The following is an 11,601-nucleotide window of genomic DNA, read 5'->3' on the forward strand; positions in this document are numbered from 1 at the left end:
GAGTTGGGTAAGTGCGGGATGGGTGTGTGGGGTGCACACATGCATTTGGGGACTTGGGAGAAAGAAAGAGCATCTCTTTGCTCTTGGTGTGCTTTTATAAAAAATATTTGGGTGCCTCTGAAAGCCTTGAGTCACCCTTCAGCTTTAGCTTCTTTTTCTCCTCCCCTCCCCTCCTTCTTTTAAAAGAAACAAACAGAAAATGACTACTTAGTTATCTAAAAAGGTAAAGGTTTCCCCTGACGTTAAGTCCAATCATGTCTGACTCTGGGGGTTGGTGCTCATCTTAATTTCTAAGCCGAAGAGCTGGAGTTGTCCGTAGACACCTCCAAGGTCATGTGGCCGGCATGACAGCATTGAGCGCTGTTACCTTCCTGCCGGAGCAGTACCTATTGATCTACTCACATTGGCATGTTTTCGAACTGCTAGGTTGGCAGAAGCTGGAGCTAATAGCGGGCACTCACTCCGCTCCCGGGATTTGAACCTGGGACCTTTCGGTCTGCAAGTTCAGCAGCTCAGTGCTTTAACACACTTTGCCACCAGGACTCCTCACTTAGTTATCTACCTAGCTATAATTTCATTCCTTTGCTAAGAAATTCCCTCTGTTTATATTTCTATCTGTGCTCTCTGCCTTCTAAATTTTAAGTAATGACATTAATTATTAGTAATAATCCATTGGCTGTTGCCAGTAGTAAGAAGAGCTACTAAACTTAGTTTTGGGCTTCAGTCTGTGGAGAAACTTTGCCATTTGCCAAATCAACAGAACCTATTGTCTCTTTCTCAACTCCGCTGCTTTGCCTTTCTGAATCAGTGAAGCCAATAACCTGCTCTGAACTGCTAAGACGTAAAATAATATGCTCTAAAAACATGTTTTTCCCCCACAAACATGGCTAGATTTCCCACAATACATTTTGAAAATATGTTTTTCCAGTGGATCATACAGGAGTGTTTTTCTAATAAAGGGACAATGCTTTCTTCCTGCTGCTGCTGCTGGCATCTACCAGTATGTCTTCTGTGAACAAGAAATGCAAAAACTTTGGAAGAAGGTGCTTGCTGTGGTTTTTTTTTTAATTAGTAAAGAAGAAAGTGTAATAGTGGGACACTGGGCTGTGTGATGTGGAAGTGCATCTTTGTCATTCGGCAGGAAGGAATGGTGCCCTGCTGCTCCGGGAGAAGTTACAGAGCGGGGCCGGCGGGAAGATATCTTTTTGGGAATTTTTTTAAAGGAAATGACCAAAACATTATGAAACTTGGTGGGCTAATAGTGGTTGATGTGTCCTCCAAGTGTGGTCATTTTCATCCCGATAGCCCTAAAAATGACGGAACATGAAGCCCAAGAAACCCCCCCCCCCATTGTTGCCAATGGGACAGATCTAGCTGCATTTTTGGCTGCAGAGCAAAAATGGCTATTTGGCTACCTCCCTGTTTTTGGGAGGCGCGTGAAAACGGATCTGGGAGTTTCCCGAAATTCAATCAACACAAACGAATTGAGATTCAGCGGAAATGCACAAGCCTAGTTTGAATATCAAGAAACTAGTGATTTCTAGAATGGCAAGAAAGAGGGAAGGGCCCTTTTTCTTGAGGACAAGTTCGCCAAAAACAACAACTTAGAAGCATACTAGCTTTGCCACTTTAAGAATATGAATACTTGTTCCTTTTACTGTTTGCAAACTCATTTTAGGCATTTGAGAAGCACAATCTGGGTTGCTCACTCTAGTGCCCTTTACATGTTTGGAGGAAATGGGGAAATGCATATAATGAAAGTATAGGCAGCACTTTATATCCATGGATTCTGTATCCACAGACTCCACTCTCCATGGTTTGGAAGTATTTTTTTAAACTCAAAAAGCCAATCTTGGTTTTGCTATTTTATATTACAATGCCATTGCGTGTCATAAGACTTGAACACCTACAGATTTTGTTATCTACCAAGGGTACTGGAATGAAACCCCAGTGGAAATCAAGGGCCCACTGTATTGTATTCAGTGTTGGAAAATTGGCATCCATGCTTGCACAAGTGACTACACATCACTGGTGGCGGCAGATATAGAGACAGGTAGATAGGGTCTTTCTTTGTTGCTTCTGCTGTTGTTCCTTATCTAAAGACCAGTGTTCTCAGACTTCTACAAAGTTTTCTTCTTCTTTATTTTACTCATGTCAACTATGATAGCACACCCATCTTTCCTCTCGTGTAGCTCCCCAATAAACCTTTCTTTCCACTGAAAATATTGTTAATCTTGAATATTCTATACACCACCTTCCAGAGAGGCTCCCACATAAAAAGGACAGGGATCAAACCCAGTGCTCTGTTTCCGGTTCGCTACACCTTTGGTGACCTAGTGCTTGTAAAGTCAGCCAACTGTATAGAATTTAGGCACACTGAGGCTATCATTGTGTCGGATAACTTCTTTTCTGCAGAATCTACACATGTACATTTTTGTAGCCTTAGTTCAGAAAAGGACAATGAAAGCATGAAGGTTCAGATACTTGGCACGATCCCTTTTCCCCTTCAGGCATTCAATATACAGGTGAACCTATACATTTTAATTCGATTTTAGTGTTTATCCGTTTTAAGTTTTAATTTGTACATTGTATTGCTTTTAGGGTCCTGTTGCATTATCTGGGCGTAGGCTACAAGGAGGATAGTCCATTTTACGAGGGGGGGGGAGGAGTTGAAAGAGGAAAGAATCCCCCCCGTTTTCACTGGTTATTCCCCCTCCCCACTTCCCATGTCTGGTTTTGATCTATAAAGCCCTAAACGGTTCTGGCCCAATTTACTTGTCCGAACGTATCTCCTCCTATGAGCCAGGAAGATCCCTTAGGTCATCTGGTGAGGACCTGCTCTCGGTCCCGCCTGCCTCGCAAGCACGGCTGGTGGGAACGACGGACAGGGCCTTTTCGGTGGTGGCTCCCCGGCTGTAAAACACCCTCCCCAGAGATATATGGCAAGCCCCAACCCTTCTGAGTTTTAGAAAAGCCCTGAAAACATAGCTATGTGCCCAGGCAGTGTGGCTGAGTCTGCTTAGCCATGATGACCATTCTTTGTGGTTTTCTTGCCCACATGCCTATTAGAGCAAGAAAACCACAAAGAATGGTCATCATGGCTAAGCAGACTCAGCCACACTGTCAGTAAGTTAGGTTTTTCCCCTCTCGAGCTAATAAATTTTGGGGCTAAAGTGTGCTCAATTGTTTACCAAAGAGCCCTTGACACTGCAGCACAAAATGACCTTATGATCATAGCACAAGCTAGCCACTCCATACCTGGCTAAATTTAAATGCAACGTGGGCATGGAAACCTACCTCTTTTTTACACTCCCACTATATATTAGAAAACTTTTTACCCGGGCTAGATTTGAGCAACTCGACATTAAGTCTAAGCTAGGTAGACGCCAGAATATCCCTTATGCAAAGAGAACCTGTGGGTGCAGATGCAGAAGTGGAGGACTCAGAACACTTTTTCTTAAAATATCCCTATTACAACAGGATTCAACCTTTCTATTTAGAGCCTCTGCTTGAGAAGCACACTCATTTAGAGAATAAGGAGAAACTGCACATCCTTCTACAGGGTTCAGATAAAAACTATTTTAAAACTGACCCTTTTTACACAAAAAGCACTGGCCATCAGCGAGAAGATGGAAGCGGACAGCTGTGATATTAATGCCAATAACAAAATCCAAATTTAAAATTTTACTATGGACAAGCCACTAGTTTTACTTACCCTAGTCCCCATTTAAACCTTACCTTAAGGGAATAATTAATCTTAATTTTAATCTTTTTTAAAAGTAATTTTTATTAATGCTTTCAACATATAATTAAAATGACACCAATGTAAGACAAGGTGGGGGGGGGGGGAAGGGGATTCGAAAAAGAAAAGGAAAAAAGAAAAAAGAAAAAAAAAGAAAAGTATACCAGTGATTCAAACAAACATAACCATTAATTTTAATCTTTTTATTCTGTACTTGCACAACTACCAAGGAGTGGGTTGGTAGGCTAGTAGGCCAGGATGCCCTGTTTTTACATAGTTTTACTGTTTTACATGAATTTACTGTATGTGTGGATAAGGGTGTACGTTTTGTATGTTATATATGTTTTGATATGGTCAAAACTGACTAATCAATAAAGAGTTGTTGTTGTATGTGCCCAGGCTTTTGATGATTAAATGATAAAGACGACCCGGACTGACTTATGGCCATAGTACGAGGATATTGGATGAATGGACTTTAACGATATGTTTTATATTTTTATATTGTTTTAAGTGTTGTAATTGGATTTTATTCGTTGCTATGTTTTAAATGTGTGTAGGCATTGAATTGTTGCCAATTGTGTACGCTGCCCTGAGTCCCTTCGGGTGAGAAGGGCGGGATATAAATGTTGTAAATAGATAAATAAATAAATGTCATAAACAAGGGTTATTTCCACATTGAGGACATTGGTGGGGGATATATCAGGAAAACGGAGAAATGGTTTTACTACTTCAACCCACCCTCCACCCCCGTAAAATGGACTATCCGTCTCTCTCTAGCACCCCCTTGTGGCCTCCGCCTGGATAATGCAACAGTATCATTTTTAGGGGTTGTTGTATGTCTTTCGGGCTGTGTGGCCATGTTCCAGAAGTAGTACCATTTTTAGTATTGTTAGCCACTTTGAGTCTCTTTTAAGAGAATAAACGTTGGATTTATTATTATTATCTTTATTATTATTATTACTATTATTATCTGGTTAACCTGGGGTGAGTCACATACTCCCAGCTCCAGAACACCCTGTGAAAAGTTTGTCTTAATTTGGAAATAACTTGAAGGCACACAGCAACAAATGGTTAGCCAGAAAAGTGAAAATAATCAGGCTATTTTTCTCTCATTTCATATGTAAATTGCTTATGAATAGATAGCCATGTGGTTTACGCTTCTAAAATTCGCTATAATATAAGTAATCTGGTACCATATTCAGAAAATCATGTCTAACAAAACATGGCTCATGTTAGTGAACTACCATGTCGTCATGGTCAAGAAAAGGAATGGTCAAAACAATCATGGCTGTCAAATAGATTGTAATTCATCATGAATTTGTCGCTGGGTTGCCTGAAGGGGTTAGGCTGGCTATGGTTCATTTTGACCTTCCATCTTTGACTAGAATGCAGATTGAGATCCATGAAAAAGGAGTTGATGAGCCATGCGGCTAATTAGTAAACATCTCCAGCCATTGTTTAAGGACAGCGGCACTGAAGGAATCTATCTCCATATTTCTTTCTCTGAGAGGACAGCTGTTTGCATCTGTGACATTCCTTATTATTTGTAGAGCTACTCATGCTACAAATGTCTTTAGAAAATTTGCTAAAAACTTTGCTCGCTTTCAAACTCATTTCCTCATGCTCGTAAGAAAAGCACTTTCCTAGCCCACCTCCCTCCAGATATTAGGCACTCAGTTCCCATTATCCCCAAACACCATCCTTTGAGGGGATGATAGGAGTTGTAATAGAAAGCTGTCTGGAAGCGATAGTCTGGAGAGGTGTGCTGTGCATGATATTCAGCATGAAAAACACTTTGCGCATGCAGCTGTTGCGGGCTCAGGATATTCCCTACCGTGCGTACATTTCATTTTCATTTTACTTTATATCCTGCCTACTTTCCCAAGGGACACTCAAAGTCGCTAACTACAGAGCAGAAGAGAACCTCGACAATATTAGAATTATTCTCAGTATCAGAAAATGTAATTTATAAAAATACAAACACAAATCCCACATTTTCCTGTGAAGCTCAAGCAGGATAAATAACCTGCTGTCTCTCAATATCATCTAACTCACGGGGGGATACTAAAGTTCATTACTGTAATGATCCATGCGGCCTGTGGTAAGGTATTGAGAAGTGCATCAATGGCATTGCCTCTCTTGCTTTTGTTTTTCATATGTTGTTAATTCAAATTTAATGTAGAGAAGGAAAGCTGAGGAATAAAACCCCTCCCCAATTAATTTATATCACTGGCAGACAGCAGGCAGATTTTACCAAGTGGAAGGTAATATTGCTGGATGTGAAGAGAGATCTCTCGTCATATCCACAAGTTTCTCCATGTGTTTCACAAAAGCATAAGAATAGCAAGGCACCATGTTAACATACTACTTTGCCATCTTTTTATTCTTTCTTTATTCATTCTCAACAGAAGCAGTCCCTAAGTTGTAAACAAGATAGGTTCTGTAGTTTTGTTTTTAAGCTGAATTTGTATATAAGTTGAAATAGATATATTTTTAAAGTATAATTCCAGTACCTGTATATAAAAATACCTGTATATATAAAGGTAAAGGTTTCCCTTGACGTTAAGTCCAGTCATGTCCGACTCTGGGGGTTGGTGCTCATCTCCATTTCTAAGCCAAAGAGCTGGCATTGTCCGTAGACACCTCCAAGGTCATGTGGCCGGCATGACTGTATGGAACGCCGTTACCTTCCCGCCGGAGCGGTACCTATTGATCTACTCACATTTGCATGTTTTCGAACTGCTAGGTTGGCAGAAGCTGGAGCTAACAGCGGGCACTCACTCCGCTCCCTGGATTTGAACCTGGGACCTTTCGATCTGCAAGTTCAGCAGCTCAGCGCTTTAACACACTGAGCCACCGGAGGCTCTATCTGTATATATAGTACCTGTATATATATAAAAATTTTTGGATAGCATAGGGAAGGTTAACACCCCTGTGTGGCTTGTTTTACTGTCTGTGTCTCTGTTCAGAAAATTTCACCTCACTTTCTGTCCCTATCAGAATTGCATTTTGAAAAAGTTTGGCTTGTTTTGGAAACAAGGGTTGGTGAGAAAACTTCAGTGGAGACACCTTTCCTCCATGATAACTCTTTCAGAAGTGAATTTCCCTTCCAAGGAGTAGATTTTTCTCACTTCATGTTGTCTCACCCTTGTCTCACCTATGAGTCATTTGTAAGTCGCATGTTTGTAACTTGGGGACTGCTTGTATTCATAGAATACCCTATAATCAAATTACCTGGGTGACCCACAATGTATTTACACATTCGTATTTTGGAACCACATAATTTTGTATATAACAATACATTGCAATGTTGTATCTGTAGTGCTTACAAACATGGAAACACTCGATGGCTACTATGCATACACCCTTTTGGCACATATGTATCTGCATGCATAATACTAGATCTAAGCTTAGCTTGAGTATTAAAGTGGCACAATAATAGCTCTTTATATTACCTTGGGGTTCTTCCACACTATGTAAATTATAACAGCATGATTCTATAGGGGCTGTGGTAGTGCAGTGAGTTACACCGCTGGCTGCAGGAAATCTGTCGACTGGAGGGTTGGCAGTTCAAAGCCGCAAGTCGGGGTGAGCTCCCAACTGTCAGCCCTAGCTTCTGCCAAACTAGCAGTTCGAAAGCATGTAATGCAAGTAGATCAATAGGTACCACCTCAGCGGGAAGGTAAAAAGAGTGCCCCGTGCAGATATGTAAAACATGCCGGCAACAGATCAGAGATATCTATGGATAACAGGCTCCTAGGCATAGAAAAATGGAACAAGAGCACCTCCCCATGGCCGGAAGTCGATCATCGCCTGCAGACACCGGAGATGAAAAAGGAGGAAGATCTTTACCTCTGTCTGTGTATTGTATGTATTCTATGTCGTCGTGTAAAACGCACTGAATTTTTGCCTCATTTTTCATTCTGTAATCCATTCTGAGTCCATTGGGGAGAAATAGAGCAGAATATAAATAAAGTGTTGTTGTTGTTGTTGTTGTTGTTGTTGTTGTTGTTACTTCAATTGTCATGGCAGTTTGGAAAGGAGTATTTAAAAGTTTTTAGCTAGAGCCCCTTTAGTGCCTCATGAAACTACAAGCCCCAGAATGCCATAAGATGTTGCAAGATGAGCATTGAACCTTGGCAGTTAAAGAAGTGTCAAACTGCATTAATTGTACAGTGTAGAGATACCAAATCCTACCATGAATCACAGATCTCCAAAAGAAGACAACACTCTCAGTACCCCAAAACTGATATGTTTATAGGACATTGCTGCTATCCTCCATTGTCACATGGATTCAATGACGAACATTTCTGATTTCCTATGCTCAACTCAGGGATGGCCTGTGGTCCAAGTGAGGTGAGAGACTGCACCTCATATTAAAACATTGATGTGAGTTCTTTCCCAAACACATCAAACATTTATGATCTGCCAGTATTTAAAATGTAGCCTATAGCTTCTAATTAGAAAGGCAACAAATCTTGATAAAGAGGCTAGGATAGTAGTAGGAGCACCGTCACAAAAGCAGAAAGAAGCACCCTACTTGTGAGTAAGTCACTTTCTCATCCTCTGACTTTTAAAAGCCTTGTTATTGCCTTGTTCACTATGTTGGAACAAGGACCGTCAATTATCCTGGTACTTTGGATTGATGAAGTATTGGCTTCTACTATGAAGAAGTACCAGAGAAGAGCTGCACTCGCCTATATTTGTACTCCAAAACACTACTGCTTCTCCCACTCAGGACCTGAGATTTTCTTGTTAAACAGCAGGAGTGTGGTTGGTCACAGCTTACCAACATATGCCAAAAAAAGAAAGAAAAGAAAAAGAAAGAAATATTCCCCGCTTAGGTAACTCAACGGTAGCAGGATGACATGAAGTACACTCAACTGATCAATGTTTGGAGTTCTCATCATTACTAGCATTATTTATAATTAGACAAGTAGCTCTGCCTCCATTAATTATGAACAAGGCTTGCTCTCCAGGTTAATGGTGACCCTCTCATAGTATTGACACCAGGATCAATGATTTCTGTTTGTGTGCTTGTATGCATGTATGTGGGAAGGGAGATGGACAAAGTGAGAGAGCAAGATCAAACCAAAAATATATACAAGCCAAGGTCAAGCATCTGAAGTGAAATATATTATTTGGCTATTTTTGCATACTGCCCAACTTCTGGAAACCAAAAAAAATTCCCATAGTGTGACCCATGAGTAAAATATGTTTTTATTTAGAACATTTCCTTAAATATTAATAATTCTTTCCAGAAGCATTTAATTGTGTTGCTAAGGCTAAAACCTAACTGAAACCTATTGCTTCACTGTAGTTTCCCAACCCTGTTATTTTCTGCTTGGTTTGCTGGCAAATAAGATCAGCCAGAGTGCTTGTGGATTTTAACAGTATTTATCTGGAAGATTTTCAAAGGATGGCTTGCAGGTCTAAAAGTCGAACTATTTGAGATTACACTTAATCACAAATTCCAAATCCATATTCTCTGGAGATACAGTGGTCAAAAGTGAAGCTATCAGAGAAAACGAGGGAAAATAGCCCCAAACATTGCACGAGTGGCAAAACATCAATTAGATTTTTTTAAAAAAAGTGGCCTCTACAACAGCAAATACTATCACCTCATGACATGTTTGCCCCATTTGAAAAAAAAGAAAAGAAATAATGTCTTTGTTTTGGCAATATAGAAAAGAAAAGTCCCTGGAAAGCATGACCATTTTTATATTTCAGACATCAGAACCCAAAACTTATTTTGATTCCCTTTTGAATGTGGACACATACCTTTAATTGTGATGTGGTTCCCTGGATCAAATGGACAAAAATTGTCCCCAATTGGAACCTTTGGAATTCTGCTGATGTGTAGACCCAGTACCACAAAAACAGGTTTGGCACTCATGGATACTCCACCTCCTGACAGTATAAACTAATTTGTACAAGGCTGGTATTTGCAACTTATTTTCATCCATATTTATTATGATGTCAGAGTAAAAATACACAGGATCACGGACACTGGCAGTAACTACCCAAATCACACAATTGCACAGTCCTTCTAGTAAAAAAATAATATCGAAAAGGGGGCATGGGCTAGGAAAACTAAGCATGGGATGTGATGAATGCAAGGTAGTGAAATCTGTGTTCATACAGCACTATTAGGGGAATCATGCAATAGGAAGAGGGGATATGCCGGTGTGTTCCAGCCTTCTACAAGAACGGTTTTGCAATGCTAAAACATGCTCATAGAGTGCGGTAATATTCTGATTCACAAGGTGAACTGAAATATTACATTCAGTAATTTGAATAAGCGGAGCCCCCGGTGGCGCAGTGGATTAAACTGCTGAGCTGCTGAACATGCTGACCAGAAGGTTGGCGGTTCAAATCCGGGAAGCGGAGTGAGCACCCGCTATTAGCCCCAGCTTCTGCCAACCTAGCAGTTCGAAAACATGAAAATGTGAGTAGATCAATAGGTACCACTTCTGCAGGAAGAAACGGCACTCCATGCAGTCATGCTGGCCACATGACTTAGGTGTCTACAGACAACCCCAGCTCTTTGGCTTAGAAATGGAGATGAGATAGTATTAAGGAGCATATTTCACAGCTGTATGCATTTTGTTCCATCTATGTAGATTATCTGTGTCAGATGTCAAAGCTTTTACCCTTTTCAGGGACTTAGATGGTGGTGTCTTTTCCCCAAATCCTCTTCCTGCTGTGAATCTTATTGAGTTGGAGAAAGACTTGGTTGGCTATTGGGTTGGCCACCATGCATCTGCTCTGTCTGCTTTATCTTCCAAAGAAGGTGAACTCTAAAGGCGAAAACATGACATCACTCCTGCCCTTATGGCTCCCCCCTTGGAATAACAACAACAACAACAACAACAACAACAACAACAACAACAACAATTTAAATATCACACTCTCTCCCCAAGAGGACTCAGGGTGGTTTCCAACATAAGGCAAAATATTCAATTGCCAAAAAGGGAAACCATACAACAAAATTAAACATCATAAAACAAAAACATACAATCCTACTAAAACAATCAAAATTTTTAAAATCCAGTTTCAATTTACTCCATCACATGGGTTCAAAATACCAAAGGCCCGAATTACAAGGTGGACACGGGCTAGGCAAAAGCTAGTGTGACAGAGTATCATAGGGCCAGGGAAGTGGAGAGAATTTCAGTTTTCTTGGATTGCTCTGGTGGACCTGCTGCACCAATCTGGAGTGTAGACATCAGAGACATCTGGCCAATATTTAGCTGAATTTTTCAGGTGTTACAGGTAGAGACGGGCATCCGAGATCTTAGCTACCTCACAATAATCAGGGGCAGGAGTGTGGTGCTTCCAAATCCTAACCAATTCTTCTGCAGATGCTACTTGCCATTTTTTTTTAAAGAATCGGACGTTGCCTTGTCTAGTTTGCATTGACAGAAGAAAGAGAGCTTCGAGAGTACATATTTAGTTCTGGTGACTGTATCATATTCCATTATGTTTTAAACTCCAGCATTAAGAAATATTTCTGTGCAAAATAGCAACAGTTTAGTTGGGTATATCCTCCTGAATAGATTTGATCTGATATGATTTCAGAAGTGATGCAAAAGGTAGGGCCCAGTTAGTATCTAGATGGGACATCAATAGGGAATATCAGAGATCTCCAGGCAGAGCCAGGAAATAATTCTGCCCATGAAACCTTGGAGGGTTGCTGCCACCCGCAGCTGAAACCAACAGGCTGGATATAAAACAATTTAATATATTCCTATGACTATCCAAAAGTGTATTTTGGAAGTACTTTGATTCAGGTATAATCAAAGATTTCATCCAGCCCACATTTTGAAGCAAATCCACCCAATTTTCATTTTTCAGTA

Source organism: Anolis carolinensis, chromosome 6, assembly GCF_035594765.1.
Source record: "Anolis carolinensis isolate JA03-04 chromosome 6, rAnoCar3.1.pri, whole genome shotgun sequence".
Lineage (NCBI taxonomy): Eukaryota > Metazoa > Chordata > Lepidosauria > Squamata > Dactyloidae > Anolis > Anolis carolinensis.